Source organism: Schistocerca cancellata, chromosome 7 (genome assembly GCF_023864275.1).
Source record: "Schistocerca cancellata isolate TAMUIC-IGC-003103 chromosome 7, iqSchCanc2.1, whole genome shotgun sequence".
NCBI lineage: Eukaryota > Metazoa > Arthropoda > Insecta > Orthoptera > Acrididae > Schistocerca > Schistocerca cancellata.
Window position 1 is genome coordinate 597,178,005 of NC_064632.1, and position 18,485 is coordinate 597,196,489.

Genomic DNA, 18,485 nt, shown 5'->3' on the forward strand with positions numbered 1-18,485 from the left:
ATTTGAACCATTGTTGAACCCCAGATACACCTTAAAACACTACGTATTAAACCAATTGAAATCAACACATTGAAGGCCAGACTCAGTAGGAGTTGCGACGGCCGCCCAAGAAAATAGTCAACCGCACAGAACCCAGCTGTGGATTCCGACCACAAGTTAAGAGGACAAGCAAGGCCCTTGCTTGTTCGACGAAGCCAGCCGCCACAGATCCCTATGGCAGGACAGATGAAGCAAGCGGAAAGAACACGAACGGCTTCCCGGTGACGTCTCTTTCCACGCAGCCGATATGTGCCACGGCGGCGTCACCCGGGTAAACTGCCCCTGCTTTCTGGCTGACACCGGACCTTAGCTGTTCGCCACAGATCCCAAAACGCCGTTACTGCTCAGTGTCCCGTAGCAAAATCACTCCCTCTCCCTCTGGTTTCCGTCTCTCTCCCAATGGGCCCGGTAGGTGGCGTCAGCGCGCGCTCTGCGCACACCGCCGAAAAGATGGCGCATTCCGGTGGCGGGAATATCGCCGATCGAGTCACACGGCTCAGACGGAAATTTAGTTATCGGCAACGAAATGTTTATCAAGTGAAATGTAGTTAAGTTTTGGGTACTTGCAGCGCACTCCATCGTGGTATGCGTAGCAAATTTGTTCCCGTAATGTGCATTATCATGTGTATACACAAATATACACAGTATTTAACTGCACTTGGAGTCACAATTGTTACTCACAGAATGTAAACAAGGGATGTAAATTCGGAGGATATGTATGCAACAGATATGGCACTTTGCAACTTCGCGATCTTTTAGCCTGACACGCGCTGTATTACAACAAAAAAATTGTGAAGTACAGATAACACATTAAATAAAGAGATATAAATTCAGAAGGTAAAATCACCACAAAAAATTCTTAACGGAGAAACTGAGTCAATGCAGAATCTTTTCTTCCAGAATTTCCAAGCCATCCTGGCAGCCACACACCGAAAAAGACAATAATAAGACATGTTGATTCTCCAACATAAATTACATTCTCTCAGCCTTGTAACAACTCTCGCATTCTGTAAGTTTATTACATTATGTTTTACTGCTTAGACAGGTAATAACTATGACATACAGTAACTCATTCACTCTTGACTTACATAGTGAATAGTTCGCCCTATTTGTTTATCTTTTGCCTACCTTTTTAATCCATGTTACTTGCGTATTGGAAACATATGAACACTCCTGTACCTGAATGAAATATTCACACTGCAGCGGAGTGTGTGCTGATATCAAACTTTCTGGCGGATTAAAAGTGTGTGCCGGGCCGAGACTCGAACTCGGGACCTCTGCCTTTCGCGGGCAAGCGCTCTACCAACTGAGCCACCCAAGCACGACTCACGCCGTGTCCTCACAGCTTCAATTCCGCCAGTACCTCGTCTCCAAACTTCGCAGAAGCTCTCCTACATACCTTGCAGAACTAGCACTCCTGGAAGAAAGGATATTGTGGAGAGCTTCAGCGAAGTTCGGAAGGTAGTAGACGAGGTACTGGCGGAATTAAAGCTGTGAGGACGGGATGTGCGTGGTGCTTGGGTGGCTCAGTTGGTAGACCACTTGCCCGCGAAAGGCAAAGGTCCCGAGTTCGAGTCTCGGCCCGGCACACACTTTTAATCCGCCAGAAAGTTTCACTCCGGTACCTGCTCACATAACTATATTATCTGTACTTCTAAGTATTTATGTTGTAATGCAGTGCATCCGAGGCGAAAGTTCATGATGTTGCAAAGCGTTATGTCTGTTCTATACATATTGGCTGTATTTACATCCACTGTTTACACGCTGTGAATAATTGTGAAAGCAAGTGAAACTAAATGCTGCGGGTATGTGTGTGCATACCTGATAATGTACATTGACGGAATGGGTTTGCTATGGATGGTTAACGCTAAATGTATCGTATCAAAATTGCGAGACAGCGACTGGTTGTATATTTACATCCAGATAAATCGAGAGTTGTAGTATCATTCCCTCACCTGATCCGCTCAATGGTCGCGCCGTTTGCTGTTGTTTGCAATGTCCCTGCTCGCGCCTCCACCATTTGCAGACACACAGCCCCATGTTGACGGTGTCCGGCTCAGTTTTGTTTTCTACCGGCCCCTGATAATGTTAGGACTTGCCATACTACTTGATTCTTTTTGCTGTCTGACAAGCGTCCTCACAGAATCTAATGATTCCTGCGACCGCTACGGTCGCATGTTCAAATCCTGCTTCGGGCATGGATGTGTGTGATGTCCTTAGGTTAGTTAGGTTTAAGTAGTTGTAAGTTCTAGGGGACTAATGACCACAGATGTTAAGTCCCATAGTGCTGAGAGCCATTTGAATCAAGAAACTGTCATCCAGCCAGTTCCGTAGACAGGTGTGAGAACTGCTACACTACTACCGAAATAAGTAGTAGGAAGGCGCGAGGACTGTTTTGATATCAAATTGATTCGGAAATTAATTAAATTGATCAATTAATCACCCCCACTCGTGCCCAACCCGGCCCCCGACCATGCCCACCCCCGTGTCACATGTTTGTCTCAGTTGCGCATGTACCCCTGCTTCTTCATCCCCTCCCCTTGTCCCCCCTTTCCGTGGCGGTCTGGAGGGGAAAATGGCGGGAAAAGGACTCAGGCTGTTCTGTGCTACTGGAAAGAGGAACGAGCGTACTTTATTTATTTTTGGAATAATTTATTTAGGGACGGATTTCACGTTGTTTATTTATTATGCTGATACAAGACACGTGCTTGGGCTCACAATATACAGTTATCAGACCTGGAAACTACTCGTAAATCACCGAAATAATGAAGTACAGTGGTGTACAGACATAAAAACAACTCGTAAATTACCGAAATAATGCACTGCACACCCTACAGACATGTTCACAAAATAGTGTAGTGCACTGACGTGCAGACACCTACACTACAATATAATGTGCGTATAACGCTCCGCAAACACGCTCACAATGCTTAAACAGCCGAAATAATGCAGTGCACAAACACTCACTGCATGTAGAAATGCTTTCGAATTACCGCTAAGAAATTCAAGCATGATGTCTCAGCGATCTGTTTCCTACAGATGTCCGAGGTGGACTGATGACTGACCGTGTCAGGCGCACACGCCAGCCCTGTCTGCCCCACAGGCGAGGCTCGCCTGGAGAGGCTGGTGACGTGTCTACCTGGCCACCACGGCCGGCACGCTGACGCATCGCCTCTGTACCCGTGGGTCCAGCACGGATTAGGGTCAACGCTAGAGGCTCGTTTGAGCAGTTACCAGAAAGCGCCAGACAACAGGCTGTACTGCGCATGCGCAGCTACGATGACGTAGGCAGCCCGTGCTTGGTGCTTGCTCTGCTCATACGCTTTTCGCCCTATTTCTGGTGGGGCATCACGTGACCATGTGTAGCCGTGCGGCATGTTGTTGAGAGGGCATAGTGAGTTGTACTTAGCGCAATTGTTTTATCATATCCCACACGGATAAAGAATGCAAATAAGGGAGCATTTCTTGGCCAAATATTATTTCAAAATTAGACTCCACAGCTCGAAGTACCATAAAATTTTGTTAAGGGGTGACTTTGACAATTTTTTTTAATTCGTACTCTGCAGTATTGTTATGTAGCATTTCCAACAGGTTTACATCTACACAGCGCTCCAAAAAGCTAGTAGGATGGAATACAAATTTCTTGCAACAAAAAAAGAGACAGTTTCTTGTGTAACTTACACCGGAATAAAGGACAATAAATTACATGACTATTTCAAAATGTGAAAAAATTAACATGGTTGTCTGTGAGGCAAAGAAACTGTACAACTGACAGTTTATATTCTACTCTAGGAATAAATATGAAGCCATGTGGGGAGTTAAAACAATGAAACACGGTATGCTGCCAGTCTAAAATTTAGCATAGAATGGCATTCTATATATTTAAGACGTAAACACAAATTAAGAAATAACTTCACGCCTAGAGGAAGCACTATAAGGGTGCCTTGTGATCGAAAAACACTTTCACAGAAGGCAGATTTGTAAAATTCTGCTACAGCTGTCATTATATTTGAAACAAAATATTAAGTTCAAAACTACTGACCAAATTTGCCTATTTAGTCAGCTTCTAGTCAATGTTTGCGTATCTTCGCACGTATATAGCATTAAGAGATCTCACAGTGTCATAAAGGGAACAGGACATCAGAGACTACTCCAGCCGCATCGGAATTTCATAAACCATACTAAAATGCTTCATTCCGCTCTAATTGCACATTTCTATGTCCAGATGCACTCTGAAGTATCTGATATTCACCTTTCCATGTGGTTTTCGTGATACCAATTTTTATTGGAGGTCCAGTGCTGTATTCTCATGTTTGGTTCTTTATTATGGTATAACGTCATTCGTCCCAGAAAATGAAAATTTGCACTTTAAATTGAACGAGGTTGAAAGTAGCCAATAGTGCGGAATGAAACTATTCGTTTCAAATAAACTAACTGCCTCAGCGGAAAAAAGAAATAAACTGAAGCAAATTTCTCTATAAAACAGACAGAAATAGCTTCATTAAGACATTAATGGTTGATTGCTAGTAACGTGGAAATAATATAAAATCAGAAAATTGAAACTACTAACTTATTTTGGTCTTTCATGGTTACGAGAATGTATATTAATTCACTTGATGTCTCCCGGCCACAGAAATCTGTTTTGATTTCATTTGACGTGGGAGCTGTAAACGAAGACTATAACTCAGCTTGCTCTGCGCATGCGCGTATCTCGCAGCTTGGGCGCGCCAGAAACATTTTTCCGGGTAGCTTCTGGCTACTTGCTGCTACTGCTCATACACCAAACAGCCAGAAGCGGGAGGAAGGCCCTGCTCATACGCGAATTCAGCTCAGCGCATGCGCACGAGCCTGCTGGCAACTGCTCATACGAACCTTAGGAGACACGCTCCTCTAATTGCTACACATGCCAGTCTGTTCCGCAGGCGGGACGCATCTGTCTGGCGCCCGTGACGTGAACGACGACTTGTCGAAAGGTTCTGTACGTGACAGCTCTATGACATGGCCTAAATGCCGAGCGAGATGTTTTCCTAGCGACCTACCTTTGCAGGTATAGCTAAAAGGTTGTCAATATTAAGCTGACAGCCAAGTCTTCCTCTGGACACGCTATAGAAATCTTTCACACTGCTTTCAGAAAGTGTTTACGCCAATATCCCAGAATAACACAGGACGCATTCTTCATAGCGATCCTAATGAGGCAGCCTGTCCATATCATATCACCCCTTCCTGTAAATCATAAAGTGCTGCAGAAATAGTTAAAGATCGCTTGTCTACATGGGAATTCCTGCTCTAACAGAAGGGACTGTTCTGAACATGGATCAGCACATGTTATTAACGTCTGTGGCGACTTTCCTTCGAGGAACAAATGCATGGCACAGCTAAAAGGTTGTTAATGTTAAACTGACAGCCAAATCTCCCTCTGGACAGATGCATGCTATAGAAATGTTTCGAACTGCTTTCAGAAACTGTCTCAGAATGATCAAATAGTGTTTTTCTGAGGCTAGAAGCTGCACCCAATATTCTATCCGCTTGCAGGCAAACACAGGATGTTTGTCTCAGATCTTTCTTTCCTCCCCAATCCAACAGATGTGATACTTTCCTCAAATAGCTGCACCAAGCCTGCTTAAAGAAAAAAAATGCAAGTTAGAACTTGCTGGTATGGCACTCTGACTTCCTATTGCTCCTCTACAAAGTACAGGGTGGAGTCTTAAGTTATATAAAGCCCAACCCCCGCCACAATCATGTCGGTCTTTTGCCAGTGCTTAGTGTGATTTCTACACCGTGAGGTGCTCAGGCAGCAGAGATGCCAGCCGCAGTGGGGGTGGGAAAAGAACAAACTTGAGTCAATTGCCATGTTAGTGTTTATAAAAAAAATTATGAGTTCAAATTTTGACAGTTACGAAATTTCGTAGCAAAGTATTCAAATTGTGCTACATTTTCGTAACAAGTGGTTATAAAAGTTCTTTTTTTCCTTACTGTTACAGCATCCATTCCCGAAATGCTGTAGCTGGCTCTCATATCAATGGAGGTTAATACTTTCACTCCATGGAAACGTTGTAATAATTCTTCCATGCTCTCCGGTCTGTCTGTTTCTGCTTCAATAATTGTGTTGATTTGCCGAGAATCGATCACCAATCTCACCCACTCACCCTTTTTCGGTACCACTAAAAGTGGTGAGTTGTACGGACTCACTGCGAATTCGCCTGCGTCCTGCTCGAGCATCTTCGCGACCTCTGCCTTCACTTTTTCTTTCTGTCCTAACGGAATGGGGTACGGCCGCACGAAAAACTTTTTGTGTTCCCGTACTTGGAACTTGTTTTCGAAGCCTTTTATCGCACCCGGTACGCTCAAAATTATTCTTTCGTGATTCCTCAGAACCTCCAGCGGTCTTAAACGGGCGTCCTCTGGCATGTCTCCTACGCCGTTCGTACTTTATTCGACTGTTTTCCTGAAAACCCCATCCCTTCCGTGCACGGTTGGCAGTGAGCTCACTCCGCTAATACAGTTCACGAGGCTCTGCGGTTCCTGGTGCGCTCCCGGGTAAGTGAGAATTTGCATGCACCTGGCTTTAGACTCTTCCCTTATGACGCAATTATCGAACTTCAATTCAGCGGGGTTCCCCTCTCTGTTTTGAGACGTGATACCTGCATCCAAGTCTACAATTGCCTCGTGAGCGTGCATGACATCTACCCCTAAAATTACTTCAGTGTTATTTAAGGGCACAATGAAGTAGTTCTGCTCGAATTTCAACATGATCCTAGTCTGCCACTTGGCTTCTACAATTTTACCGTATATTGCCCCTCTCACTTTCGTCCCTCGCAACGGCACAGTCGGCCAAGCTTCCGCCTTCCCGCATTTTCGGAATGCAGCCTCACTAACAATCGAGGTCGGACTCCCTGTATCGTTTACGCAGCCCAGTGATACCCCTGGCAATCACCAGACTAACAGCTGATATCCTGTTATCCGTTTGTCCCTGAAGTAATGTAACGTACTCTGCAACTTTCCGTCATCGCGTTTGGACTAATACCGTCTACCTCAATATGCATTGGACATAACTGTTATTTTCCCTCCATTCCCGATGGGTTTTTTCGTGGATCAGCCGGTCTGATTTTCACGCCAGAGGGAATAGTTTCCCTTTTCTTATTCGCCGGGACCTGCCCGTATTTTTACCGTACTCGACTACCCGTGAGCGCGAAGCGTCCCCTTTGAACAATTGTACACGCGGCTGTGCTTAAACTGACACACAATATTTTTAGCGCAACGCAATATGACTTTCAAAAATCCCTACAAAAGAATGGTCCTGACTAACAATAACCTATACCTTTCATGAATCGCTTACCTCACAAAAATCTTCGTTACTCAAACTACTGCAATACAGCGAGCGGCACTACTGCCAGCAAAATAAAAGATTCAAACTACGGAAGTCACTAACTACTGATAGGCACAGTTAGCAAAATGGTTCAAATGGCTCTGAGCACTATGGGACTCAACTGCTGTGATCATCAGTCCCGTAGAACTTAGAACTACTTAAACCTAACTAACCTAAGGACGTCACACACACACCCATGCCCGAGGCAGGATTCGAACCTGCGACCGTAGCAGCAGCGCGGCTCCGGACTGGAGCGCCTAGAACCGCACGGCCACCGGGACCTGCCATAGTTAGCAAATGAAAGATTTTGATAAAGAACAAACAATGTATTTACCTTAATAGTGTTCAAAAGTCATAGTATATATGTCAGTTCATGACATCCAGTCTTACAAGTTTACTGTCTCCGATGGACACACGTCCAGATCATCCGCTCTCAAAACCCCGCCATCTCTCTCCCCACATCCACCACTGCTGGCCGCTCACCTACAACTGAGCAACGCTACGCGCTGTTAACAGCCAACTGCCCAACACTACAATAACGACTATTCCAACACTGCCACCCAGCCACAGACTGCACACAGCGCAGCCAGTGATTTTCATACAGAGCGCTACGTGGCGTTACCAATAGAAAACCTGCGCCTTTTCCTGTTCCCAATCGCCGATGTCGTACTCTTAACTCCTGTAAGAGTAGTTCAAACGATTCTAAATCGCCCACCTGTCACGATGTGGCGCAGCTGAGTTGGAAGTTTCGTTACACACATCCTTATCAGTTCGCCCGGACTGTGAGGGCTGTACAGAAACTGGTCGCTCTGCAGCACGTGTTCGAACAGTCACGCAGGAATCGCAAAACCAGATTGGTTTAAATTTGGCAGCATCATTATATTATTCTTTACCCGGTCTTGCGCCGCCTCGGACCAATAGACCGGGGGAAACTCGCGCTGACACTCGCGTACCGTCGTGTACGTGCGAGCTGCAGCGGGTTCGGCCTCGAGTTGCCCGACACATAAATTCTATTTTATATTCATCCGGCCAGTTGGGTGGTAGGCGGAACTGGTATTATTTAAGCCAAGCATGTGGGTGTATCCTGTTCACCGAGTTGCGGAAGACTTAGAATTTTCGCACAGAGAGAAAGCGTTTGTAGTCAAACCCTTCCGCTTCCCTCCTGTAAGACCCCACCCACGAGTTTCTGTGTCCTTCCCGACATTTGCTCTGTATTGCTCGCTAGTTTCTTCCTAGCCCTCTAATGTCCGGATTCACATCCCTCGCTACTGTCTTGTGCGCCTTTGCGCACTTGGTTTCCCATTTCGGTTCCGCACGCGAGAATATTCTCCACGTGAGCCACGCGTTCGCATACCTCGTTTGTAGCATCGCGTTGTCACCTGTTGATCTCACATTTTCCTTCCTAAAATTTCCTTAATAATTTGATTTCTTCATTATCTGTTGCATTCAGCATCGCAGCATTCTCGCTTCTCCCCGACATTGTAATATCTGCAATCTTTTCCTCTAGTTTCTCTAACTCTTCTTTCACCTTCTTTATTTCCTTCCTATTTTGCACTTTTACCGTTTCTACTTTTCCCTCAAGGATTGCCCTATTGTTTGGATCTACTTTTTGTTGAGTTGCTTCGAAGGCTTTTAAACGTTTAATCTCCCTTTTATTTTCGCTATTACATCTTTCTGCTAATTTTTGGAGTCCCTTCTCTAATTTTTCTCCACGTGTTCTCATTTCGACCTGAACGCTTTTCTGTTCTTTCTCGACAGCGTATAACACTCCCTAACTGCTACTACTGTACCATAACCTCAATGCTAGAAGCAGGTTGTAACATAAAACAATTTTGAAAAAGCAACTATGGCACAAAGTAACAGAGTAGTGTTACCCTCTGAGAGGAATTTTGTTAGTTTGACCGTGTTGTTCCTAACGGAGGTGGCTTATCGGAAATGAAAGTCAGAATTACGTAAATATTTGTATAGTAACAAACAAAATTTTGCCTAGCTATACTGTTTATAAAATAAGGGAAACGGTCGCCAGCCTAATTAGGCAAGAGAAAGATTAAAGTTCTCGTTTATAAAAGTAGGTATAAGTAACTATAATGGACAAACACAACCTAGACTTAGCCACACGCGAGTGCAATGAACTCTGACACACATATGTTTTAAGATTGAAGCTAACAACTGGAGCAGCACAAACTATTTGCTAAATTATAAGAGATACCGAAACACCCTATTACTTTCAGGCTTACATAAAGTGAATGGTCTTTATAATATTACTATTAACATGCACTTCTAATACACAAGAAACGCAAACACTTAGCAAACATGAATATTTAATGTTTCACAACTGCAGCTTTCTCACTTTTACCACAGCGAAACACAATACTGATCAAATTGCAAGAAACTGACTCACCTTTTAGAATTTACTACCGACAATAATGTGATCATTTGCCTTATAAGCCTCAGTCTTAAGAACTTTTAATATTGAAGTTAGCAACAGCACTTTAAATAGCAGTTTTAATAGGAAAATTATTTTGAAAAATAATATTTACTTTAACTCACTCTATTGCCACATTAACTTTAACTTTCTTTTTACTAAGTTCAAGAGGCATTAATTAGCAAAACTCTGGTCATTAATGTTCTTTCAGTAGTGACACTCGGTAATTACTTCAGTTCAAACGGAAAGGAACCTGAGAGGTGTTATGATGAGGAGAAAATCAAGGTAGGTACATAAATTCAGATACAAATTACCTTATATTTCAGCACATTAGCACATCCATTAAGCTGATCCTTCACTGTACATCATTATAGTATTACGTTGCAATGATTGCGCAACGTGGTGGCAACTACATGTTGGTAGGTGGATTCGTGGACAGAATTGCCGGACTCTATTATATCTTCTTGGCGATGATTCATACAAATTCCAGAATAGTTCCAGCTATTTATCCATCCATCCGAGGCCTTGGAAAGAAGCAGGAAAAGCCTCTCTCTGAATCAGCACAATATGCACCTTTATACTAGCAGTGCACGGACTCGTAGCTCGTTTCCGACTGATGGCTCGTCCCCGAGTGCTATCAGTTCCACCTAGGCCAACCACAATTTGCGCCCGCTACACAGTTCCGTTCCGTGGGGAACCACTACACCTTTTACATACAGAATAACTAAGAGCCCTAAATGAGGATCAGCAATTTACATAACAGCAAATAAATACATTAAATAAAACAGAACATTTGCACATATTGACATTTCTACAAAAAATTATTCACACAAAATTACAATCATATACAGTAAGTTTTGTTCCCTCCAAATGGGACAAAGATTATAAATTGCAGATACACTACTTTGCATAGAATCAAATCACGACATCAAAGGTTTGATAAAGAAAAGAGTACACAATTTTATGTTATCGATTCAAACACATTTACAGACGATCGACAATGTAACAATAGATAAAGCAAAAAAAAAATCCATACAGCATAAGAGCTGTGGTGTTACAAGCGCTTAATCTATTACCTACTACTTCAAATTTTTCGTTGACCTCGTTCACAACATCCTTTCAAACCTGTTCAAGTAGCGCCTTATTCTCTTCAAATCTCACATTAACACGGGCCATGATAACTTTGAGTTTTGAGTTAAATTTCGTATTATTTTCTTCCTGTTTCGTCATACTTTCTTTCATCACCCTGACCAATGCGGCCACCCATACGTTATTCGGGTCTGTATTTTCCGACGTACTTTGACTGCTCCCTATTGTCTCGGTTTCGTCCTGCCACCAGTCGGGCAGATACCCTGCACATTTTCTGAGTTCAGCATTGCCGCAGCGCGACTAAAATGGGGCATATTCCCGTTGCTTGTCTCACACGCGCCTCTCTCTCTCCGCGGCTATCTGTTTAATGGCAACTCCCTCTGCGCCTGACCTGTTTATCCTGGCACCGCTCCTCGAGCGACCACATGTCTCCATTTTGGATACTGGGATCTCCCAGGTAACGATGAAGTGGGGATTTTCCCGTTGGACCATTTCACGAGTGTATCGTCAATGTTAGAAATCCGATAAAACATCAAATCTCCGACATCGCTGAAGCCACGAAAACCTCCTGCAAGAACGGAACCAACGACCACTGAAGAGAATCGTTCAACGTGACAGAAGTACAACCCTTCCGCAAATTGGCGCAGATTTCAAAGCTGGGCCATTAACAAGTGTCAGTGTGCAAACCATTCAACGAAACATCATCGATATGGGCTTTCGGAGCCGAAGAATCACTGGTGTATCCTTGATGACTGCACGACACGAAGTTTTACGCCTCGCCTGGTCCCGTCAACACCGACATCGGACTGTTGATGAATGGAAACATGTTATCTGAGCGGACGAGTTTCGTTTCAAATTGTATCGGGCGGATGGACGTGTTAGGGTGTGGAGACAACCTCATGAATCGATGGACCACGCCTGTCAGTAGAGGACTGTTGTGATGCTTCTAGATACGACTCTGACAGGTGACACGTATGTAAGTACCCTGTATGATCTCCTAACCCACTGATGTCCACAGTGCATTCCGACTGCCTTGGGCAATTCCAGCAGGACAATGCCACAGCGCACACGTCTATAATTGCTACAGCGTGGCTCCAGGAACACTCTTCTGAGTTTAAATACTTCCAGTGGCCACCAAGCTCCTCAGACACGAACATTGTTGAGCATATACGGGATGCCTTGCAACGTTCTGTTGAGAAGAGATTTCCACTGTTACGGATATATGAACAGCCCTGCCGGACTCATGGTGTCAGTTGTCTCCAGCACTACTTCAGACACGAGTCGAGTCCATGGCAGGTCGTGTTGCGGCACTTCTGCGTGCTCGCGTGGCCCTACACGACATTAGGCAGATGTACCAGTTTGTTTGGCTTTCAGTGAATACGATACTACTCTGTGATACAATTGCCTTGATTGAATACCTTATTCGCGGGCCTCCAGCCGTATCAGGTCGTGGCATATCCAGTAGTTTAGGACTGGCTGCTCCTCGGCCGTTGTCAAGTACTGTCCGACCGTCGTGTGGCTGCTGGAAGCCATGACACTGGCTGTTACGTCACCGACCTTCAGGCACCAACTACAGTCTCAAACTCACACTGCTCTAAGGACCTCGGTCCATCCAGCGGAAGCCGTAAATGTTGCCGAATAAGTGTCACGAGATCTAAAACGTCTACAAAAAGTCTTTCGTGACTCTGCAAGCAGCAAGCATCATGAGCTATTTCAAATGGTGTGCACAAGCAGAACCGCACCGTGGGGTAACTCACAGTTTTCTTATGCTCTCTGTTGCAGTGACATGGAAGATTAGCAAGATCCTGATGGGACATAAAAGCGAATCAGTCTTCAGGTAACAAACTAAAATATGGCACCTCGTGAGGCCTGTGAAAGAAAATGTAGACCGCAGGACTACCAATGTTCAGCAAATATCCTGTGGGTGTGGTTAGTACACTACTGGCAATTGAAATTACAACAAAAAGAAGTAATGCAGATGATAAATGGCTATTCATTGGACAAATATATTATACTAGAACTGACATGTAATTACATTTTCACGCAATTTGGCTGCATGGATCCTGAGAAATCAGTACCGAGAACAACCAGCTCTGGCCGTAATAACGGCCTTGATACGCCTGGGCATTGAGTCAAACAGAGCTTGGATGGCGTGTACAGGTACAGTTGCCCATGCAACTTCAACACGATACCACAGTTCATCAAGAGTAGTGACTGGCGTATTGTGACGTGCGAATTGCTTGGCCAAAATTGACCAGACGTTTTCAATTGGTGAGAGATCTGGAGAATGTGTTGGCCAGGGCAGCAGTCGAACATTTTATGTATCCAGAAAGGCCCGTATAGAACCTGCAACATGCAGTCATGCATTATCCTGCTGAAATTTAGGGTTTCGCAGGAATCGAATGAAGGGTAGAGCCACGGGTCGTAACACATCTGAAATGTAACGTCCACTGTTCAAAGTGCCGTCAATGTGAACAAGAGGTGACCGAGACGTGTAACCAATGGCACCCCATACCATCACGCCGGGTGATACGACAGTATGACGATGACGAATACACGCTTCCAATGTGCGTTCACCACGATGTCACCAAACACGGATCCGACCATCATGATGCTGTAAACAGAACCTGAAATCATCCGAAAAATTGACGTTTTGCCATTCTTGCACCGAGGTTCGTCGTCGAGTACACCATTGCAGTCGCCCCTGTCTGTGATGCAGCGTCAAGGGTAACCGCAGCCATGGTCTCTGTGCTGATAGTCCATGCCCCTGCAAACGTCGTCGAACTGTTCGTGCAGATGGTTGTTGTCTTGCAAACGTCCCCATCTGTTGACTCAGGGATCGAGACGTGGCTGCACGATCCGTTACAGCCATGCGGATAAGATGCCTGTCATCTCGACTGCTAGTGATACGAGGCCGTTGGGATCCAGCACGGCCTTCCGTATTACTCTCCTGAACCCACCGATTCCATATTCTGCTAACAGTCATTGGATCTCGACCAACACGAGCAGAAACGTCGCGATACGATAAACCGCAATCGTGATAGGCTACAATCCGACCTTTATCAAAGTCGGAAAGTCTCCTACTTACACAAGGCATCACAACAACGTTTCACCAGGCAACGTCGGTCAACTGCTGTTTGTGTATGAGAAATTGGTTGGAAATTTTGCTTATGTCAGCACGTTGTAGGTGTCGCCACCGGCGCCAACCTTGTGTGAATGCTCTGAAAAGCTAATCATTTGCATATCACAGCATATTCTTCCTGTCGGTTAAATTTCGCGTCATCTTCGTGGTGTAGCAGTTTTAATGGCCAGTAGTGTAGTATGTTGGACAGACTGGACAAATGGTTCAAATGGCTCTAAGCACTATGGGACTTAACATCTGAGGTCATCAGTCCCCTTAAACCTAACTAACCTAAGAACATGACGCACATCCATGCCTGAGGCAGGATTCAAACCTGCGACCGTAGCAGCAGCGCGGTTCCAGACTGATGCGCCTAAAACCGCTCGGCCACAGCGGCCGACCAGATTGGACACACTGAAGAATAATACCGAGTTCAACAAAAGTTGACTGTAGTAAATAGGAGGTAGCCGAAAGTGCATTAGAAATGTAGGCGCCCCGGTGGTCCCGGTCGCCTACGCTGGACTGGAGGCTGAGCGGTTACCTCTCCAGTTGTCAGGATGCTAGGAAATGACTGTGGACACGTCAGAAACGCCAAAGAAATTTTATTAATTCATGACACCTTTATTCCTGCCGAGTACAACGTGGCCCGCGTAACACAGGCTGGCTGAGCTTGGTGATATCAACGACCTCCCCCGAGTCCTCGCTGACTCGGAGCGATGACACCAGCTCCGGGCCGCACCAGTCTTGCTAGCGCAGCGCCGCATGCTGTGACGTAGCGTGGAATGCCCTCACTTCGGCCGCGCGTGGACAGCACGACGCTGCGTGTAGGAGGCCCCGGGTTGGAGTCCCGGCGCTGTTGGCACGAGAAGCGTTCTCGTAGTGCGGAGTGTACTCTATCCCACCCCGTCTTTTTCCCTGCTCCTCCTGGTGGCTCGTCCGCGGTGGACGGGCGGAACGGGCTGCAGTCCCCAGCGTCGTCGGCTCACCCGGTTGTGACGGGCCTAGGCGACGATCTCGACGACGGCTCACTGATGTGGTCAGCATTGGCGGCGAGCGAGTCTGCCGTGATGATGTCTGCTAATCCTCGATTGATGATTGATAGCGCCAGCAGAGAGGATCAGAGCTGGTACTGTCCCCTCACGTCTGCTGCTGGATGGGCCGCCCTTACTGCAACATCTCCTTAATAAAGATTAACATGTCGATCACCGAGCTGAGCGCTACGCAGCGACCCAGTACACATCTGACTGCGAGTCTGACTGCGAGCGCCTTGTTGCTGTCAAAGCTGGCGTATTTAAAGGAAGCACGAGCGACGTCCTGACGTCGTGCTCGTTTGTAATGAACGCAATCGTTCCACTTATACTGCTGATTTATCTGTCGTACTCGCCCCTAAGGTGTTCTTGCGACAGAGTTACGTGTTGTTACGGCAGACTTACGCGATGTTGTGAAATGCAATACAGCTGACGTTATACCTCTGTCTTGCACTCTACGAAAGTCTCCGCCTAACACAAACCCGCGTGCTAAGCAGTTCTCTCTCGTCTGTTGTGTGCAACCAGGCCACTGCCCCTGTGTGACGACACATTCCGCTACATGTGCAATCCTCTTACCTCTCGGCTAACCTACTGCCTCTGGCTCTCGGCATAGGCAACGATACTTTGACAATATTCCACGTTTCCAACTCTTTACTATTCCGCGACACTACAGAAGATCGACTTAAATTTAAAGTCAACGATAACTCTGTCACGATGAAAGCAAAAGTCTTCTTAGGTCATGTAATTAAAGAAGGCATAAAAATTGGGATACGTGCTGAGATCAGCGACGGCGGCAGCTGTCCGCAGCGCTGAGTTCAGGCTGGAAGCCGGCCGCCACGGGCTTAACGCGCTCTCGGGACTCTCTCTCAGGATGGCAATACTGCGTTAAGCGGCGGCGGCGCCACAGAGGGTACCGCGGCTGGCGTGCCAGGCCGTCGCCCCCGCCACAGCCAGCCACCGCCTGGCGGTGGGCTCAGAGTCCCAACAGGTTCCACCTACCATTATATTTTGCTCGTGGGAAACAAAATTGTAGCTTCACAGTCTGTACCTAGAAAAGCTGCTTTCGTGACGAAACTAGCGTTTCCCGTTTTCGCCGTTTCGTACAAAATTCGTTCAACGTTTCCCTAAGTGAATTTGAACCCTGGTCAGTTATTTAATATTTCTGACATCCCTCTACCGAACTCTACTGAGAAGAAGCCTGTTTATGATTTGTTCATGTCAGTCCCGCTATTGTACACTGACGAAAAGAAATCGCAACACCAAAAAGAAGTTATGCGTCATAAATGAAAATTGGTAGGCATGTTGAAAGATGTCTCTTCCAATTTCGCGCCACTTGCGTAAGAGTGGTGCTAGCAGCGCCACTGTGAGGATGAGAATCGAGTTCGTTTCAAACACACGCTGTAACGTCCAGGAACGTCAGTTACCTTTGAGGTTCGACATGGCGAGTTGATGTCAGCTAAGAATGCTGTTAAGGCGACAAAGTAGCCATTACTAGCACTTCATTAAGTTTCAATACAGTCGCGTAATAAGGATAGGAGAAGCTGGATGTTCCTTGTGCGATACTGCAGAAAGAATATTGCCACTGTACACGATTGCTGGCAGCGGTGATCACGGGAATGTACGGTTGCTAGGAGACCGGGCTGTGGGCGGCCGAGAGGCACTACCGAGCGGAAGACCATCGTGTTTGGCGCCGACCGGAGTGGCCGAGCGGTTCTAGGCGCTACAGTCTGGAACCGCGCAGGTTCGAATCCTGCCTTGGGTATGCATGTGTGTGACGTCCTTAGGTTAGTTAGGTTTAAGTAAGTCTGAGATCTAGGGGATTCATGGCCTCAGCAGTTAAGTTCCATAGTGCTGAGAGCCATTCGAACCATGTGCCTGGCACATGGCACTGCCGCATCGTCCTGGATGTGCAGCAGCAATCTGAGCAGCAGCTGAAACAGCAACAGAACGAACTGTTACAAATTGGTTACTCCGAGGCCAGATTCGAGCCTGTAACGTGCATTCCAGTAACCCGCTGTTTGCGACTTCAGTAGTGTGAAGAGAGAGAGCTCATGTGAGGGCAGGGTGGAGATCTGTTGTGTTTTCTGATGAAAGCTGGGTCGGCCTCGGTACCAGTGATAACCGAGTGTTGGTTACGAGGGGGCTGGATGAGGGCTTACAACTAGTCTACTTGGCTGCCTGACGCACTGGGCCTGCGCACGGAGCCGTGGTCTGGTGCGCGATTTCGTGTGACCGCGGGAGCACTCTCGTGCTCATCCCGCGCACCTTGACCGCAAATTTGTACGTCAGACTGCTGACTCGACAACTGACAACTGACTTTTCCAACAGGATAACGCTCGCCCACGTATCGCTGTTCTAACCCTACATGCCCTACAGAGTGTCGACATCTTGCCCTGGTCTGTTCGATCCTCAGATCTGTCTCTTACCGAGCACGTATTGGACAACAGCTCTAGCGTCATCCACAACCAGCATTAACTGTCCATTTACTGACCGACCAGCTGCAACAGGCATGGAACTCCAACCCACAAACGCACATTCAGCACCTGTGCAACACAATGCATGCACATTTGCATGCTTGTAGTCAACATTCTGGCGCTTGAATTAACGTGTGGCCTCGCAATTTCTGTCACTTACGTATCTTACCAAGGAAAATATCTTCCCTTAATCTGATTACTCTACATTATTTATTTTTTGATGTTGTCATTTGTTCCCATCAGTTTATACTCTGCTGTGAGACACTCTATTACTTTCTGGAAAGATGTAATAGACTTGTTGCAAAATTCTTTGTACACGACTAACATTCCGAAAATTTTTTTTCGTAGTTGACACAAATGAAACTAATACTAACAAAGAGAGAGAGGGGCTGGCCAGTACTTACCTCAGCTCAGTACAGCCGATAGATACACATAAAACAGAACCGAAAATTTACGTTCCTAGCTTTCGGAACAAATGTTCCTTCATCGGGGAGGAGAGAGGGCAAAGAAAGGGAAGAAGGGAAAGGAGATTCAGTTACTCACAACCCAGGTTATGAAGCAACAGGGGAAGGAAAATAGGGAGGGTAGCAAGGATGGAGGCATGGTTGTCAGAGGGAAGCCAAATATATTCTACTGTAAGTACTGTGCCAGCTTCAAACCAAAGAGGATGCATACAGAAGTAAAGAGGTGTATAGTATAAAGATAAACACAACTATGTAGGATGAAAAAATGCGTGAATGGCTAAAGAGGAAAGGGAAAGAGGAGAAGACTGAAGAGTGAATGGGAGTGAGGTTGTTTAACGTAGGTTCAGTCCAGGGGGATGGCGGGATGAAAGGATGTGTTGGAGTGCAAGTTCCCATCTCCGCAGTTCAGAGGGACTGGTGTTGGGTGGGAGAAGCCAAATGGCACATACGGTGTAGAAGGTTCCTAGGTCCCTAGAATT

The 18,485-nt window shown here is 46.0% G+C and overlaps 1 protein-coding gene and 1 non-coding gene across 3 annotated transcripts in view; one reads left to right on the forward strand and one right to left on the reverse strand.

The window, feature by feature from the left end:
- LOC126092114 (titin-like) overlaps nucleotides 1-18,485 on the forward strand; it is a 511,816-nt gene that overhangs the window by 224,882 nt on the left and 268,449 nt on the right. The gene's annotated exons all lie outside the window — the stretch shown is intronic.
- On the reverse strand, nucleotides 1,287-1,361 carry Trnas-cga (transfer RNA serine (anticodon CGA)). Its single transcript has one exon. It is a non-coding gene; the product is annotated as a tRNA-Ser (tRNA).